The 19,019-nt window shown below is 41.1% G+C and overlaps 1 long non-coding RNA gene across 2 annotated transcripts in view; it reads left to right on the top strand.

Annotated features, from left to right (window-relative positions):
• The window catches only part of LOC134163204 (uncharacterized), an 84,965-nt gene that overhangs the window by 49,276 nt on the left and 16,670 nt on the right, over positions 1-19,019 (top strand). Inside the window, exon 4 of one of the 2 annotated variants that reach the window (XR_009964621.1) lies at positions 3,344-3,422. This is a non-coding gene — a long non-coding RNA (uncharacterized LOC134163204). Of the gene's footprint in view, positions 1-3,343; positions 3,423-10,977; positions 11,965-19,019 lie in introns of those variants that run through there. The other variant, XR_009964620.1, reaches the window with a different exon arrangement.

The raw sequence follows: 19,019 nt of genomic DNA, 5'->3' as shown, positions 1-19,019 counted from the left end.
TTTTTGTTTATTTGCTACTCTGAAATAATTGATGTTTTTCTGTTTTCCAGAGCTATTTTCTGACAAGCAAATAGCAATTTATTTTTATGTGGGATAAATCCTTCCTGTGTGCTTCCCACTCTGTGAAATGGGGTTGGGGGAAAATATGCCCTTTTCCATTAAAATACTAGTGACTGAATCAAAGCATGATTCAAGTGGGCACTGTTCTAAGCAATAATATCAAAGTTGTCACAATTGTGTGGGGGCTTTAATGTTCTGGATGGTACTTGCAATTAGTCTGCAGATCCATGAGTCAAGGCAACTGTTGAAATCTCTCAAACATTAGGTGGGGCCCAAATGACTTATTTTTCGAGGTGCTAATAGAGTCATTTGAAGGTATAGCAGAACTGACTGAAAAACAGGGCCCACTGGGAGCATAGGTGATGTGGGCTGTTGCCTTGGGCAGCAGCAGCCTGCCAAGGGCACAGCAAAATGGTCATGTCTTCATTGTTGGCTTTGCCTCTGCCTGCACCCAGGGAAATCAGGTTTGCTGCCGCTGCCAGGACAGGGTGTGTGAGACTGAGACCAGCTGCCTTTAGTGGTCACTGCTCTTGCCTGGCAATTTACTTTCTGACAGCAGGAGCTGCCTGAGATGAGATGCATAGGGTCATGATTTAAGGGGATGCTTTTTCCCAGTAAACATGCAGATAATCCTTACCAACTGTGATGGCTTGTTCAAATCTTGCAAGACTTGTAGCCTCTATGAGCATGGGTAGAGTCTCTGATATGTTCCTGCTTATAGGCCTGTGGCAGCTCAGCTGGAGGCCGTAACCCTCCTCATCCTCCTCTGTCCTCTGAGCTGAGTTTTGTATGAGTGCCTGGTGTTCCCATGACTGCGATGTGGCGATACAGTTTGGAGCTCTGACAGCTCTGCAGTACGGGCAGGATGGTTATATTTTCCGGCACATGGTGGATGTTGTCAGTACATTTTATAGTGAATTTCAAAGTGAAAATAAAGTAATTTTATTACAGTACATAAAACTCATGTAATGTGAAGAAAACTTCATTAAAAGGCCTGCAAAGATGTGACCCTGACATTCTGGAGTCAGTGTTGCTTGTGACTGGACAGACTCCTTATTGCTTTGACCCTCTCTGTCCATGCTGATTAATCTTGGTAGTTAAGACAACCATTTGACTCCCCTTTACAAAATTGTTGTGTCTTCCATGATCTGCCACAGCGTTGGAACTGCGCAGCAAGCGAGTTAGGATCATAGAATGGTTTGGGTTGAAAGGGACCTTTTAAGGCCTCATCTAGTTCCAACCCCCTGTCAAGGCCAAGGACACCTTCCGCTAGACCAGGTTGATCAAAACCCCACCCAGCTTGGCTTTGAACACTGTCAGGGATGGAGCATTTACCACTTCTTTGGGCAGCCTGTGCCAATGCCTCACCACCCTCACGGTAAAGAACTTCTTCCTAATTTCTTCCCTTAGGGAAACCTCCCTGTGATTTCTGGAGACAGAGCCCTGTGCATATCATAATCATCGGGTCAGAGTGGCTTTCTGGAGGATGTGTTCAACTTTCACCATCTAATTTCATGACTTCTTTCTTCAGTAAGGACTCTTAGTGAAACAGTACAGTCCCAGCAGTGTACTCACAGTCTGAAGCAGATTGCTAAACAGAAGTGGGCAGATGTTCCATCTGGAAAGGTGATGTTTTCTGGTAATCCTCACCCAGTGCCTACACATTCTCTTCAGGCAGTTGTATTAGAACCAGGTGTGGATACACAAGTATTGAATAGTTTCAGGAACAGAATGGAAAGATTTTGTTTGAAAGCCAGGAATAATTTTGCAATTGGCTGTAGGATGGATGTCGTTACTTCTGAAAGCGGCAGTGCAGGGCAGTGTAACTGGCTTGGAACAAACATCCCAGGCAAGGCTTGCTCAGGTGATCTTTCTGAACACTTCCTCCCTTTTTTCCTCATAATTAAAGAAGTATTTGTACAGGGGAATATGTTGACCATTTTTAACCCAGATTCCTCTTACTAATGTCCCAACAGTCATCTGATACTGCCATAGTGGTATTGCTGGCAGAAAGGGGTGGCAGAGTAGCAGAGAATGGCAAATACAGGGTTATAAGTGAATTTCTTCTAGTAGATATAAAAGGTAAAAGTTTCTCCTTTGCTGTTCTGAAAGAGTATTCTTCAGCAATCTTACGCATCTTTATTTAGAGATATTTTGTATCATTGCATATTACTAGTTTATTGTGGCTGACCAAGTGAGCTCTCATCAGCCAGCTGAGCTGTGGCTACTGAACCCATACCTTCTTGTAACCTGTCCCAGCTGCTAAGGAGAACATTAGCACAAACTGTTCCCTGGCTGTCTTCAGTATATTAAGTCTCGTATGTGGCATTTTGGTTATGAAGAAAAAAATCCAGGTCACTGGAGCTCTTTGTTGATTGTGGTGAGATTTCAGATGTAACTGCTGTTTACTGGTGCTGCAGTAATGAGTGAGGCAGTATATGTTTTTAGCTGCATACATTATTGTTTTACATAAATGGGAGCATATTTGATTTTGGGATTATGGTATGTGGGGTGGGTTCATACTTATTTTAAATGTGCAATCTTTTTATTGTAGGAAGTATCTGATTGAAAGTGGTCCCTCAAAAAAGGTGGTGCCTTTTCTGAAAAAGCCCATATATCTCTGATGGATGTGCACATTGCCTGAAAACTCTTTGGACTGCTGCAGATTGATACTTGATCGATCCTAGGAGTGGCCTAGATGACTGTAGCATCAAAGAAGCTTCAGTACCTGGTGGTGAACTTTAAGTCAAAGTGCTGCTTAAAATGAAAATCAGATTTCAAATTGTATATTCCTGGCAAATAAGTTGCAAGTTACTGCCTTATTGCAGAGAAGTGTACTCTCAGTAATTCTAAGGCAGTTGTCACTGTTATTTAGGCACTGGTACTGCCACTGCATTGCCTTATGGCAGCAGGAGCAAACAACTGAATGGTGAATATTTAATGAAAAGTCTGACATATATCTACAGTGAATCATTTGCTACAGAATTGTAAATAAAACAGTATTTTTAATTCTCTGCCTAGGGCTATTTGAGTGTACCAGGTATGAGTTATGTCCACAGGTCAGAAAAGCTAAGGTTAGAGTAGCCTGGGCTGCAAATTAGGCATCATATAAATATATATTTTTAACTGCCGGCGGTAGAAGTTGTCTGGGTCAATTTTTAACATAGGGTTGTGTCTCTGTGTGTGTGGTGTTGCCTGTGAACCAAAAGCTGAATGTTTAGATACACCTTATTTAAATTCATCCATCCAAACCCCTGATTTGTCTCACCATCCTTTCCCTCAGATGTGTGTGTGAGTTTCCATTAAGACAGTCTTCAAGTAGCGGTCACACTCACTTTGGACTTCTCACCTCAGTCAAGGCGGTTGGTGCTTTTTCATTTCCTTTTATTTTCCTTTACGTTACTCCATCCTCTGAACCCCACACTGAATACAAACTTCCTTCAGGGACTGCAAATGCTCTGATCATAGTTTCTCTGTTGTTCATGTACACGGGTGGATTTCTCCCCTCAGCTAGCACTGCACTGAAGTGAAGTGGTGTTAGCTCCATCTCATATGTGAGCCTCTGAGATGCAAATGTTAAAGCTGTTACTGCCTGATATGCCCACTCATTTTGGATTCTGTATCTGGGATACAGGGGGTGGGGAAGACCAGGGTACTTGACATTTTATTCCTCTATTTGCCTTTAAAGCATAGCTTCCACTGACCTTCAGTGGGAGGTGGGAATTTGTTATCCATGTACCAGATGTCCCAAAATGGACACCTGGGAAATGAAACATGGGTACATTTAGGATGCTGGCTTAGGAAAGAACTCTGTGATGCAAGAAAGCTGTGCCCAAGGGAAGGGTGAAAATCTTGTTTTCTAGGGTGACACAGAATACCCAGTACTACAAACTCACCCTTCTAAGGCAATTTGAGAGACAGCTCAATCTGGCTGTCAAACCTGCTGATGGAATTACAGCTTGTCCCCAGCTCAGGTGTTTTGGTTGTGCCCGTCCCTCTGATGTTGACAATGTGGGCACTTCTTACTGTCAGCCCTCCCTCCACTGCTGAGTTTGAGGGTGAGGACCTCTGGGCCTGACAAGGGAAGATTCTCTTCAAAACCTACAGAATTTCCATATCTTCCCTGTGGGCTCCTTTCACAGCCGCAGAGGCTCCCATCCACAGGATTTGGCACATAGGTGTTTTTTCCTTCCCGCTTTGCCACACACTCCTAATGGTCTTACAAGAGGGTACAAGAAGAGGGGCTCTTGCTCTACACTAGGAAGCCTTCAGCTGCTCTGTGGCTATTCAGGAAGGCAGTCTCTGACACATTGCATTTGTACATCCACCTTATTCTCCAGGTTTAACATTAAAGGGAAGCATCACACATCTCCCAACTTCTGTGACTGTGAATCCTGTCAGAACAGAGACCACTTTAACATGCCCCTCTTTGCATCTAAAGAATTCATGCTGTACACTGAAGGAGATTGGAAACTGTGGGAAAATACTATATAATTAGATGTTGGATTCTGGAGTATACAATTCATGGGAAAGAATTAGGGTTTGCATAGGCATCTCCCAGAGGCTAGCATTTGCAACACTTCATTTCTTTGAACTGAGGAAAATGGACTATGTGCCTGGTCTTTTTGAAAGGGAGGGAACTGACCTCTGCAAGCTGCCCGAAAATGAGTCTTTGATTTTTTTTTTTCTCTCTGTGCTTATGTGATTTCTTAAGACTGAGTTTATTGCTGAACTTGAGCACCTTCCTTGACAGGTAGCCTCACAAGTTCAAAGCAATGTGCTACAAAACAGAACTAGTATGAAGATCAGTATCTGGCAAGACTGGCTGTTTCAAGTGCTGTAGCAAAATAGCAAGAAAATAAGTGTAATGTAAGGCCATTTATCCTACTAGCAAATCTCATATGTGCTCACTCAAGCTTACTGTGACGTACCCTGGGGACTCAGTCTAATGAGAGAAACATTAAACTTTGGCATTAATGGAATGGACCATGTAAGTTGATTGGCAAAAATAAGGCATATTGTCAGGGAACAGAGATGCCTGTTTTAAGTATGTTAGGAGAAGAGGAACCAGGAGAGATTCAGAAGACATAACTTCAGAATAGTCTAGCGGGTGGGAAAATCTCTAAAGATTATCAAATCCTCCTATTTCAGTAGAAAGTTGGTTGGCAAAATAAGGCTGCTTCATCATAAATATTGCAGGCAAAAATAATAAAACCTCTTGCTTCAGCTTCAGTTTTCTAGGAATAGGTATTGTTTCCTTCTGAGATTCTCTGTTATAAGAAATGTTGATTTAAAGAAACTGCGCAGAAGCAAGCAAACAGTAAATTTCGCAGAAATGTTTCCATTCTGTTTTTCCAAATGTTGTAGGCATCTAAAAATCTGAGATTTTTCTGTGAGTCAGGATAAAAACGGAGCTGAAGATCAGTTTGGCTTTTTGGCAAACTGTATATATTGATGGGGCCAAAGAGTGAGAATAACTTGGTATCATACCAGCCAGGGCTCTTAGCAGGGAACAGGCACCTGGTTTAAATATGTTAGGAGAAGAGGAACCAGGAGAAATTCAAAAGCCAGAACTTCAAAATAGTCTAGCAGGTGGGAAAGTCTCTAAAGATTGTCACATCCTGCTCCTATTTCAATAAGAAGGAGAACCCTGCTCTTCAGCGTCCCTGATGAATACCTTAATCGTGGAACTAGTGGAAAAGTCAGAGACTTCCCTAGCCCACTGACTTGGTGTGAAGCACATATGTGAAAAGGTCCCCTTCCCCACTTCCCTTATGCTTTGATTCATACATTAAGTCTGATCCCAGACTGATTTCCTTTTCCTTTCCCTTGAATTTCCATTCTTTCTGAAGGAGATACATCCCAATGTAGTTGACTATCATTTCCTCAAACTGCTGACGCAAGTCACTGCAGCATGGATCCCTGCAGGGCTTGCTGAGCCTTGAGGGGTTGGTATTAAGAGAGTCAGCCAGAGCTGCTTTAGAGAATGCTGCCTTTGAGCTGTTAGTGCTTCAGCTCTCAGCCTGACAGAGAAACAAAATGGAAATCAGTCAGGAGCACGAACCAAAGTGGAGGTGTTCCTGGTACCAGTGGAAGAGGCAACCCAGGTGCCTCTGCAGAGGATTATGGATGTCAGCTTTTGTGTTTCCTTGGTGAATGAGTCACTGTGGCTGTGCATCTTCCTTTTTTAAACATTCATAACAGCATTTTTTTCCATGTTCGTATGACTACTTCCAAATACTAACTTCAGATACATCCATATGGACTTTTGCAAACCTGTCTGAGCCCTCTCTGCTTTCCTGGATAGAAGCCAGCTTTGACCCAGCAGACATTTAACCTGGTTAGTGTGGTCCAAAACTTGGCCTGATCTCTCTGTCAGAGTTTAAAAGCTCAAGATCAGATTTTTCTGGCTGGCTTTCCATTATAATAGTGGTCTTTTGTGCAGATGGATCAAAATAGAGGCAGACAGAGCTTTAGTTACTTGCAAAGTAAGTATGACTTTATCCTATGAATTTGAAGTATAAGAAACAACAAACTTAAATAGCATGGCAGTTCCTGACTTCATTTTTCATTGCTTCTCCTATTCTGGGGAAGCTGCTACCTTGTCAAAATACGATATGTACAAGAGAAAATCCCAAAAGGAAAGTCAAATGACATATGGGACATTCCCATCATGTTGAATTTTGTGGTGCAAAATGGAACTCTTGAGACACCATGTACTAGAGATCAGGCCATTGTGCATAACCTTAATTTGAACTTTTTCGCTGCCAGTTTTGTTGTGTCAGTCAGTGTTTGAGTGCTCTGCTGAGTTGGCACTGCCGGAAGCAGGTTGTTCCTTATCAAGTGCTGGCAGGAAATGTTACACCAGAAGGGTGGACACAGAGACCCTGGCTGCTGGGCATTTGCACTGGGAGATAATTTCCTGAGTGTCATGAGACAGTGTGGTTTGTTCATCATGTAAAAAAGCCCAGCTCTTGGGGTATTTTCCTCTGATTGCTAAGTCCACTGCAGAAGAGTAAAAAGATATGATACTTAAAAATAGGATATATCCTGAACTGTTGCAGATGCCATCTGTTCTCAAAGAAACAACTGGCAGAAAAAAATAACCTTGGGTTGAAACCTTGCATGAAGTTGCCATTTAAAATAAGCGGGGTTGGCTTTGTTATTTTTATTTTTTGGAGGTGTAGGAAAAGGGCTGTTTGATGGCAACTGACAGAAAACAGAAATGTGGAACTAGAATGCATGTATTACAGACATGGAGAAAAGTCGTGTTGTGAAGACCTGTTAAATAGCAAACTCAGAGATCAAAAATCACACTGATACTGAAAAGGACCCATGTACTGTTTTAAATGAGCTCATGCAGAAGACTGCAGGAAGATGTCTGCCCACTACCAGAAGGTGGTTTCTAGGGAAAATGTCTGCCTTACTAGTCATAAGCAAGTAAGACCTAATTTTCTAGTTGGGCTCGGTTCTCTGGTGAAAAGCATGGCTTCCTTACCCATTCAGATTTCATCCAGTCTGTCAGCGAGGGGTGGATCAGTAGCCATGGGAATACTGACTCCATCCCCGTATTCTGTTCCCTCATATCACACCCAGAGCCTATGGAACATGAGCAAAGTCTTTTTGGGCTTTGGCTTTGACCTAGCAGTCAGCACTGATTCTTCTGGCTCTGTTGGGGCGTGATTACATGATTGAAAAGAATTGAGTTTTCACAGAGTGACAAGTTGCTGTTCCCCAAAGAGCTGCAGTCACTAGCCATGCCATCTGCCCCAAGTCTGATGAAAAATCCCAAGAGACCATTAGTGGACTTGGTCACTTGTGTAGTTTTGGATACCCTTCTGAGAAGTCAAGTGGGATACCTTTATCATATTCCCATGATTTTCTTTGGTATTGGTACAGTCTGAAGGTGAACAACCAGTTACTGAGCTGAGGAGCAACCCACTTGCCTCCTTTTACATGAGCTGTTGTCTTCAGAGCATCTGTGGGCTACATGCAGGTGTAGTAGCATGTGAAATTGGCATGCCACAGTTGAGAGTCTTATACAGGTTAAAGTTCTGAAAATGGCATGCCTGCATTTCAGTGTATTTACTCCTGTTCTACACTAATGTGAAAAGCAGCAGACTTTTATCCAAGACATGTACCAAGAAACTGTATGCAAAGTAAAGAGAATGAAGACGGCATGGTGTTCTCTCAAACAAGAGAGTCATGTTCCAAGGGAGTGTCCTAATGCTGTCAACCTCACTGTTTTTGCTAATCCCAAGTGGCACAGCGTGGTGAGGTAAGACAAGGGTGTTTTAAAGAATAGGCTTGATAGTGATATTTCTGATTCTGTTCTTTTTTTTGCATCTCTCAGCCCAGGAATAGCTGCAGTGATGTAATGTTGCTATTTAGACTTTTTTCAAAGCATGTTTTGAGTTTGGTGTCTGTAGGATTGATAATTTTACTTTGGAAATGAGTGCACCTAAGGTAAAAGGCTGTGTGCATGCATTTTCAGGCTCTGTCAGTCTACCTGAATTTGATCTGCCATACTTCCAATCCTCTTATCTCCAGTCTGAACACCAGAAGATTTGAATGATACTAGCTTGTGCTCACCTTTGTGACAAGCAGCTGAAGGATGGGACAAATCTACTGAACACATTGTCTGCTGTGCAGGGCAATAAAGCAATAATCTGTTTGCCAGTGCTATGAGCTAGTAGACCTAACTCCTGAGATTAAGACCTTTCGGTATTTGCCTCACAGAATGAGAGATTCTCTTGTGGTGTGTTGCCACAGCATGTTTCTGGAGGTAGACCGTAACGTGCTGCAGCAAAACCTGGCTGCATTGCCCTGCAGTAGAGTGAAAAACCACTGCTGCCTCGAGGGTAAAACTCCATGGAAGCATGAGGAGTGATGTGCCTGGAATACTTCACAGTGGGTGGGAGAGCAAGATTCTGATTTCATAAGTGACAACATGACAAAACCCTCAGTTTTGTAGGAACTGTTTCTCCACCGGCCCCCGAAGTATTTTCATACTGAAACAGTGCATCTTACTTACCAGCCCAAGGAGAGAGGTAACACTGAGCCCTGTTTAAGACAAAATATACCGCTCTTGCAACACAGCTCATATTTCTAGATTTGAGCCTTGCATGTGGGTCAACTATAGATAATGTTTTAATAATCTAGCAATATTTCAAAACCACTCTGCTTTTGTTTACAAGCTTTTCCATTCCTTGGCAATGACAGTCTTGATCTCCCATGGCAGACTTTCGATATCTCTGAAGTTGAAGTAAAACCTTGTGTACTCGGAAATATTAGATCAGCCTTTTATTCTTCCTCCTAGCTGTCAAGCTTAATGCATTTTTTAAAGCATTCTGCTTCTTTAAGATACAGCTAAAGTTGTGGGTAGTGAGTATGTAACAGTGTGCATATATTTACTGTACATGTATGTGTTCATGAGAGGCCTGAACTGAAAACTCAGTAAATTTAATAGAAGTTTAGCCCTGCTCCCAGGTTTAGATCTAATTGTGAAGTTTGTAGTTTTGTGGATTTTTATAATGGGTTAAATGAAAACTCAGTTTTTAGGCAATACTACATTTTGGCCCAAAATTTTATGAGTTGGTTTGCAGTACATTCCCACTGTGGGCTTCTATGTCTGTATCCTATCACGTTCTCTTCTGTGACTTCCACCTCATATTTGCCATGCTGCCTAATATTTAAATTAGTTCATTAGATACGTCCTTGTTTTAAAAATATAAAGTGCATTTTTCAGGCTATGGACCAACATGTTAAAAACCATCTGTGATATCAATTGCTCAACTTATGCTCTCAGAGAAGCCTGCTTTACTTAAGGCAAGTGCTCTGCACTTACAGAAAATGAAGACGGTCATTAAGTACTTCAATTTGCTTTTGAATATTTCAGCTGAGACTGTATCATTATAGCTTGTATTATATCTAACCCTGTGGGCTCTATTGTTAATGTGACAGGGTCAAGTTCTGTCATTCATTCTAGTTATTTGTGAGCCCGAATGTGGACTTAGGTGACTGATTTTGAACACATAACCTTGAATACAGGTTCTGGAAGTGGTGAGTAACAACTCGAAGAAATTCCACAGCTGGATGCTTAGGCAAAATGTCCCTTTGGCAGTTCAGGTTAATGTGATTACCAGGAGAGGCTTCTTTTTCCTGAAGCATTTATTCCAGATATGTTTTGCTCTCACTTGCTTGGCTGACTGCAATCCATCCTTGCTCTTCTGTATATAAATAAGCTGAATTGTTAGATAGCAAAGTAGGAATTCTCTTCTGTTATCAGAATGGTCTTTAAAGAGCATAAGAATATTTCTGACTATAACAAAATGTATATTTCTAGGTTGTATTTGGTAAGCCACACAAGTATGGCCATGCTGTTGGTTATCTAAAATTGTTTCATTGTAAAATGCAGCAGAACTGACGTAGAAGTGAAGGGGGAAATGCATGTCACACAAAAATTCTGTATTTACAAAGTGACCTTCAGCACTGCAGGGGCATTTTAGAGAGGAACATTAAGGCTGATAAACCTTAGTTGTAAAGCTCTTAAGAATTTTAGTCCTTTAAAACATATTTGATGATCAGTACCTTATGCCATGTGGGAAGAAAAAAGGACTCCTCAACACAACAACAACTTCAGATAAAAAATCTCTGATGCTTTCTTATTTCATGCTCATTCTGTCCTCATTCACTGGAAGTCACGGGCATCTTGATTTAAGCACTGAAATAGGCAAGTTTTCTGCAGGTCAGTGGGCATTTCTACTCTGTCATTTAGCTCAGAGAGAAAAAAAAAACATACACCATCACCGCCCATGCCTGGGCTGTGAGTTTTTTAGACTAATGCTTAGATTTAACCCTTGAATAATGTAACCCTACATTCAGGTTCTTCAGTTGTGTCTTCTTTTTTCTCCCCAGAATTTGAGGATTTCAAACTTCTTGAAGAATTCCAAATAGTTTGGAACAGTTGGAGCAGAAGTAATTGCTTCTATTGCATAAATAAATTTTGGCTGACAGCCACACCTTCTCTGCACACACTCTGAAAGCTCTGTATATTCCCTACTGCTCCAAATCCAGCCAGCATGGGGCATGGACAGTGAAAAGTTTGAGCCTATGGTAGTCTGTGTACAAGTGCTCTTCTGCATTTCCCAGTTAACATTGTGGCTTGTGTCTGTCTTGCAAAGCTGCTGTCAGCCACTCAAAGTGGCCCATTCTTCCAGTAAAGATTTTAGTTGCCCAGAAGATGTCTTTTGTTGTCAACTGTGGCGTATTACAACTCTGGAGAATTCCACAGTATCTTTGTGCAAGACTGTATTGGCAATTACGATTTGTGTAAGACACTGAATCATACTGTCCAAACCATCTTTGGTCATGTACAGACTTGGCTGTTCACTGAACTTTGCTCAGCCATCTATTTCCACCAGTTCCTTCCTCAGGTCATGGCTTTGGTCAAGCAAGACTCCAGGCTCACTTCTGTGCTTCTAGTTTTTCCTAGAAATACGTGTACCCACACTGGATTAGTTTGTTGTCAGCATTCTCTGATTTGTTGTTAGTGCCTTGTTAAGTGAGACACCAGCAGTTTTGGGGCCAGTTTGCTGATGGAGTACAAAAATTAACACATTAATATGAAGCAGCTCTATGCCAGGACTGGGATGGTCCCCACACTTCAAGTTAATGTAGTTGGTTTGTATTTTTATAGAAATGTACGTTGAAAGTTTTCACGAGCCTTACTTGGTTTAGTTTTTACTTGCTACATTTTTTTTTTTGTGTTTTGGTTTTGGATCACCTTAAAATTTCTCTTTTCATACTAAGTTCCCAGCTTGGCTAAACATGTGAGTATATCAGCATCCATAATAAAATACAAAGACCTCATTAACACACCTTTCTTTATAGAATAGTTGGGATTGTGAAATTCTGATGGTATAGCTGGTGGATGAGTTACCAAGATAGCAAAGTTTCCTCAGAATGAAGGTCTGCTGCTCTGCCTAGCTGATTAGCTTTCCCATTTCGTGACCACATGGTTACAGCTGGAATTAAAAAGCTAAAGAAAAAATTTACTCCTTCATTTAGCAAGAGCTTGTGGCCAAATTTAATCACCTGGAGCCAGTGACACTGCAGAAGCGCAGAACATTGTTGCTGATAACACTCTCAAATTTGTTGCCATTATCACACTAGCCAAGCATGCAGAAATGGTATGAATTGTGTTAAGTAATATTCTGCTCACTGAGAGAAATGTCTGAACAGAAACACAAAACCCCCTTGTATTGGCTGATGAAGTTGATCGAGGTGCCCAGAAGTAAATGAGATTCTGAAACTGTCACCTTACTAAAGCAAAGAAAAAACCATAATGCTGGGGCTCAATTCATGCTTAGCTATGCTTTACCTGAACAGCTATTTCTGTTCTTACTTTATTTTATGCTAGAAAAGCAGTTTCTGGGTAAAGATCTTAAGTTTTCAAACAAAAATTTCTTTTCCAATAAAAGTCTGTGTCCTTCGAAATTTTTTTAAATACAAATATATTTTAAAAAATGTACAAAATACTTTTCTTAAATCAGCTTTCTTCACTTTCAAATATGAATAAAGAAAACAATATGGTTTTGACGAATAGATGTGAACAGGGCACTCAGCCGGAGTGTTGAGTTTGGTGCGAATATGGTCCGTTTCAATTAATGCGTAAGAAAAGGGTTATTACACTCAGCTCTGAACCAGGAAATAATGTCCTTGCAGTGAACCCCCTTTCTTTTCAGCCTGTCATCTACAGTTTCAGATGGTAGCAATGATTCTAGTATTTCTTACTGAGAAATCGGGACATTAATATTCTCACAAAGAACTCACAACAGTGACTGTAAATTACATGGCACTCTGCAAACAGAGCAGAAGGTGTTTCCATCGTTGGGCAGTTTAACACAGGGCCTTCATCCCGTACTGTATTATCCATGTTGCACCTCATTTTGAGTAATATCATTTTGTCGAATAACAATGTTGTGGAAGCTATAGCACATCTCCTCCTGCATAGAGAGCTGCCAAGAGTGCCTGTCCATGCAGGTGAGCTGTCCTTCATGGTCTGTGGCTTATCCTGTGTGAGAGCAACAAGACATGAGGTCTGGACTGAAATCTTCAATTTTCCTGGTGATTTATCTACTTGTAGGTAAATCTTGGTTTTTAATGAGATTTATGAGGATTAACTCTTTCTTAGCCTTTAAAATATCTGTCTGCTTTATCGTCTTTACTGACAGTGATGTCAGGTTTGGAGAAGTTTCTTTTGCTTCAACTGGGGCCATTGTTTTGGGTGTGAGATTTTTTTTTTGAGTATGGGATTTTTTCTAGATAACCAGAGTATCAGATTGAACATTTTGTGGACATTGGAGAAGGACCCTGTCGAACAGCCTGCGTTCAATGTGAGGGGAGGACAGTATGTTCAGCTGGCATGTCTGTTTTACTGGGGACCCTCCTAGGAGTTGTTCCTCCTAACAGTGGTAAATAGCAATAACTGTTACTTACTCAGGACAGATGAAGACAAATTTACATAATGACAATACATTCAGCTGGAGCCAAGTCATTAAGTGGTTCTTAAATTCATATTACAGTCTAAACTTTTGGAAGTTTCCGAGTAATTGTTCAATGAAGATGCAAGACAACAAATGTAATTTTTAATTGTTGAATTTTAAATGGTTTTTGCCATGTTTTACGTCTCTTGACACTTATTTAGACTAAGGTTTTTAATAGCTTTTCTTTTTTTACAGCTGTTAAAATAGACCAATTCAGTGTTTATCAAGATGTCTCAGTCCAGATTTTAGCATACTGCTGTTGGCAGGTAGAAGTACAATTTTTTCACATGCTTTAAGTACAGGGGTTTCTCTGCGGGCAGTTTTTCTGCACATTCTTGCAAAAGCTGTGACACAACAGTGTTGCTTGGTTACCTGGTTACTGCAGGCATGGAGTAGTGACTAGTGGAGAGGGTGGAGGAGGCTACATTCTTGGGTGCTGTCCCATCCTTGGCATGCGGTTCCAGGAATCAGTACTAGCCTTTGCTAGAACAGTACTCATCTTTGAGGTGGGGGACCAAAATGCATGTGGAAATAGAAGTACCAAAGTGCTAGGTTAGGGGGAAACAACCCTCAGAGAAATGGAGGAGTTGGTGGAGCACTGCATATATTCTTGAGAAGCTCTGCAGGGCTGAGACCTTCCCCACTGTTACTTCTGTATTTCCAAGACCATCCCCATGGGGAAAGGGATGAGGTCTGAACGATGATGTAATTCAGCATTGTTACTGGTTTGATTCCCACCTGAGCACTGCCTGTGAAATGCTACATCTTCTTGACAATAAATCAGCTGCTGCCTGAAGCCTTTGAGTTTGAGGTAAAGGGAAACCTAGAAGTTGTGTGTGTACTTGCACAGGTAAGAGGAGGGCTGGTGGATAATCACAGTCTGTGTGATAAAATGAGTTAAAAAAATATTACTGCAGAGTCTGACTTAGAACAGATCTGACATGTCTTCCAAGTAGGATATTAAGGTGACAGGTAGTTCGGCCACAAATATTTTCTCACTGATATTCTGGATCAGGTGCATTGGTTAATCATGAATGAGAACCAGAAAACATCGTTTAGAAGATCATATGTGTACTTAGAGGAAGAGAGCCAGAATCTCTACCACCTTAGGACAACAGCTTTATTTTGAAGTTACCTAAGTACAGCTCTGTGCCAACCTGAAACATAAGTCTCTTTTGGCTAATATTACAGAATATTTCCCTTCTGAGGGCAAAATGATGGCTATATGGTTTGGTTTTATGAAGAAAAAGTTGGTAGTTTTAATAGATGGGTATGCTTGTTACAACCCAACTTGTATGTCAGTGAGAACTTGAAAGCACTTACCTTTCTTAACTTTTACATGGTCCTGAGACAAGGGAAAAAAGACTTCTATCAAGCATTTTCATAGCTCTCAGATTGGAAGGCAGTAATGTTCCTATCTTTATTTAGTGTGACGTAATGCTATAAAGCCATTCCAGCTTTGAGTGTAAAAAGTCTGAGACCTGTGCTTTACCATTTGTCTCCCTGGCAGAGCAGGGCTAGGTTTCCCTGTGCTCTGGAAGGATGCTCACAGAATGATTTTCACAGCCTTGCTGCAGTGTTCTGTCTCTGCTGGCAGAGCAACATGTTGCCACAGGCCTGAGTATTTCCACGCACACTTTGTTTCTCAGCCTCTGCATTCATTTATGCATGCAGAGGAACTGGCCAAATGCTGTGCACGAGGTGGACATGGCAGATCTCTGGGAGACCATGGAGCAAGGCGAGCAGGAGCCTGGGCATGGCTCTGACTGCATGCCAAAAAGTCAAGCTTCTCTTGAATTTAGGTGTGCGGCTAATAAGTTAATAGTGCCTAGAAAGCAGCTCTGTGGAAAGGGACCTGGGGGTCCTGGTGGCCAGCACGCTCAATATGAGTGAACAGGGTGCAGCTGTGGCAAAGAAAGCCAACAGAATGCTGAGTTGCATCAGCAAGGGCATCAACAGCAGAGATAAAGAAGTCATTATCCCGCTCAGTGCTTGTCAGGAATACTGTGTTCAGTTTTTGTTCCTGCTATGCGAAAAGATGCAGACAGGCTGGAGAGGGTCCAGAGATGGGCCACAAAGATGATCAAATGACAGGGAAGCCTGTCGAATGAGGAGAGGCTGAGAGATCTGGATTTGTATAGCCTTGAGAAAAGAAGGCTCAAGGGAGACCTATCTAAAGTTTTTAAAAGGTGGCTACAAAGAAGATGGAGACTCCCTTTTTACAAGGAGTCACATGGAAAAGATGAGGCATAATAGGCATACATTACTCCTGGGGAGATTCCAATTGGACACAGGAAGAAAATTTTTTACAATGAGAACAATCAGCCATTGTAATAATCTCCCCAGGGAAGTGGTGGATTACTCAATATTGGACACTTCTAAGATTCAGCTGGATAGGGTACTGAGTCATCTTGTCTGCACTGTGCTTTTGCGAAGAAAGATTGAACCAATGATCTTTGAGGTCCCTTCCAACCTTGTGACAATCGGTGATCAGTTTCCTTCATTACCTTACTTTTCACCTTTCAGTCTTTGGCTGTGCTGTGTGCTGCATGCTGCTGGTATCAAGGACCATGAGTAAAGTGGAGGTCAGTCTCTCAGCTACTTGTAGTTTAAATGCAGGATGGAGACAGAGAGAATTGTATCTTTTGAAATACCTTAGCTGCTTCATGGGCAGGCTGCCTGAAATCTGGGAATTTACCTTGCTAAACATACACGGAATGTGGCACTTAGCTTAAAATGAAGACTCCTCTTTCTCCTCCCCTGGAAACCTCTTCAAATCTCAGCACACCCACACACTGAAGGTCGGGCTCATTTGATGTGTACCCAAGATCTCCCTGGGTGGTACAACACCCTGCCTCTGCACAGCTTTCCTCTTAATCTGCTGTGCTGGGCTTTTTTTGCAGTTTCTCAGAAGCACTTTACACTATTTCTGTGAGAAAAAGGGTGAATTCTTAAAAACTATGTACTGCCTGTCTTTCTAAACAAACATGGGGTTTGTCTTAATGTGAATCTGTAGCCTTTGCTGAAGTATTTGTTGATATGCTAGACATACAAAACCAAAGATTTTTCTCTATGAAACATTCTGTCTTCTAACTCTTATGGTAAGCCTCAAGTCCTGCTCAAATTCCCATTTTGGTTATCCAGCCCACTTTCAGCATAATGCTGAAATAGAGTGAAGGCAAATTATGTTATAGCTGTAATAATGAAGACTGCTATTAGCACAGTAATAATGGGATGATTCCTAGTTGGTGGAGTCAATACATTCAGGGCTGAATTATAGTATCTCTTGATAATACTTTCAAAAAGTGGATGGAGGACCAGGAAATGCCTTTAGCTGTGGGAATTTCTTGCTAATCCTCTTTCCTGGAGGAGAATGATCTTAGCACCTGCTGTTTTGACTCATGGCTTGCTTCTCCATGTTGCTATCTCTCTGTTTGTGTCTGTTTTAGCACTATTAGTTGAGATAAATACATCACAGAAAAAAAGAAAAGAAAACTGTAGCTAGGGAACTTTGAAAATGCATCAAGTCTTTAAAGTGAGTATATCATGGAGAAGGAAGAGTTACAGAAGATGGAAATGAGCAAAATGGAAAAAGGTTAGGTGTTTTTTGTTATACCTATGGCCCATCAGATTTTTACCACATCAGTTTGTCTCTCTTAGTCTTTCACAAATCAGAATGAAGTTCAGCCAATGACTTACAGCCTTAAGAAGAGCCTATGAAAATGAAGCCGAAGTGACAAACATGAGGAAAAGAGGGATTTCTGTCCTTCAGTATATCAGGATTTTCTTTGTATCCATATCTACTTTAGGGCACACCACTCTCAAGCCCAGGTGTCATTCTCAAGGTATCTAATTACTAGCAACTGGTGATCTGAATTTCCTTTATATCTTTGAGTCATATCTGTATATTTTCTGAATCTGAATATTTAAATGTTATTGATAGGCAAAAAAAAAAGTGTTTTTCATTTCAGTGCCTTCAGTTCACTTCCAATGGTGATATTTCTTACAGGGGCAAAGGAGAAACCGATGTTCCTTATGCTTTTCCTCAGATAAAGAATGGCTTGTTGGACTACAGTACTTGTGATGGAGATTCATGGTAAAATTCCTGTTCTGCTGCTCTCATGTCTTGGATGAGTTCTCTGAAAATCAGCAAATAACTGCTGCTCTGGAAGTCAAGAAATCTCAGAGAAACCTTGATTATGATTTTGTCAGAACTGTCATTTCCCTGAAAGAGATTCTGATGACCAATTTAGTATATTCTAAAGCAGAGCTTGCTCTGGAGAACTTTTTGGTAATCTCATATGAATAGCTTGCATAAAGAGTTCTGGCCATAACTGGAATGTAAGTTAGTTCCAGGGGATGAGAGATGTGAAGATGGATTGCAGTGCTTCTGGAACAAGTTAGAGGCAAATGCCCTGTACATGTTCCAAAGCAGACTTTTGCAATCCCAGCATTTACTGACCTGTGAAGGCAGATAACAATTACTATCCTTCTCAAACTCTTGTTCCACCATGGCAGTGTATCTCTAAGTAGTACAAACCATGGAAGGTCTAAGTGTATCTCCAAACAATTATCATGCAGCATTGCTCTATCAAATAGCCACTATTCAATGGTGTCTGGTTTCTAATTCAAGTCTCAGATCTTTTAAAGATCTTGGCATCATTGAAGATGAAGGGTATAAATCATTTTGAGAGAAGCAGATTTAAAGTAGAGACATTTTCTCTGAGGAGACAGATTTAGAAACGCATTTATTGCCATTTATCAATTTTACATCTGAGATGCCTCAGCATATCCTGTTCAATTTTCTCGTCTTGTATGAAGTCTAAAAAGAGTATTTCTTGCTTTTCCAGAAAATTGTAACTAGCTAGGGAAGCACCATTAGGTCAGTTCTTAGACTGATAATAAGATAATAGCCCAAAGTCCCAATGCTGACCACTGAAATGCTTCTTCGAACACCTCTTTTGAATAGTGCTGGCTGTAATGGCAGTAACAATCCCACTTGGAGGTCCACGTGAGGAAAATATGTTTATGTAATAGGTCAGGTTGGTGTTCTCTTTCTCACATCTCATGTAAATACATATTAAACCGGTAGTCAAGGGGTGAATTTATTAATATGGTTTGTTACTAAGAGCCTCCAGGTGATTCATACAAATGGTGCTTGTTAAGTCGAGCCTTGTAGGGAGAGGTCTTTGGCTGAGCAGATGATATTGTGTTAATGGAAACAGTCATCTCTAAAGAAATTGCATCTCTTGGCACTTTAGTGAAGAAAATAACAGGCTTCAAAGATTAGGCAAAAAATGCAACCGTCACAATTTGCAAGAATGCATTGCTTAATATCACAGTGCTGCGCAGCTGGAGAAAAATTACTGCGATGGTTGGTTGAAAGAAAAAAACCCAGACCTCTATCACCTC

This window comes from Pezoporus occidentalis, unplaced genomic scaffold (assembly GCF_034315485.1).
Source record: "Pezoporus occidentalis ecotype Australia unplaced genomic scaffold, CSIRO_AGI_Poc_V1 ctg2, whole genome shotgun sequence".
Classification (NCBI taxonomy): domain Eukaryota; kingdom Metazoa; phylum Chordata; class Aves; order Psittaciformes; family Psittacidae; genus Pezoporus; species Pezoporus occidentalis.
Note: the sequence above shows the minus strand (reverse complement) of the source record. Positions and strands in the feature narration are given on the sequence as shown.